We start from the raw sequence: 493 nt of genomic DNA, 5'->3' as shown, positions 1-493 counted from the left end.
GGCTCTCCCCCCGGCTCAGACCCGGAGCGTTTCGGAGGCTCCGCCCGGCCTCGTGCAAATCCCAGTCGCCCCCGCCCCTCGCCTTTCCTAGGATCCCCGATCAGCCCCGCACAATATTCTTGAGCCGCAGCACCCCTCTCCAGATTCCTAAGATTCGGGGACCCTGGGCGCTCCCCTAAGTCCACCTAATAACCCAGCTCTCCCAGCTTCACCCCAGCCCTCGCTCACCCGGAGGCTGCCCCTGGGGCGCGCCGTAGCCCAGCCTTGCTCCAGGCCCCGCCTTCTGAGAGGTAGGGGGACGCCTCTGGATGGCCAGGACTGAACTTTGTCTCCCCTTAAGCCCAATAACAAGTCCTGTACCCTTTCTCGAGTCCCGGAAATAATTCCTGTGGTCTCAGAGACCCCCTCCCCACCCGCTTGCCCACCACTCTGACATTCATTCTCCCACCACTAGGACCGCACCTCTCGCATCTACCCAGGTCTCGGAGGGGGC

Source organism: Bison bison, unplaced genomic scaffold (genome assembly GCF_000754665.1).
Source record: "Bison bison bison isolate TAMUID 2011002044 unplaced genomic scaffold, Bison_UMD1.0 scf7180017864266, whole genome shotgun sequence".
In the NCBI taxonomy this organism is placed as follows: Eukaryota; Metazoa; Chordata; class Mammalia; order Artiodactyla; family Bovidae; genus Bison; species Bison bison.
The sequence above is the reverse complement of the archived record's forward strand: the minus strand, read 5'-3'. Positions refer to the sequence as shown.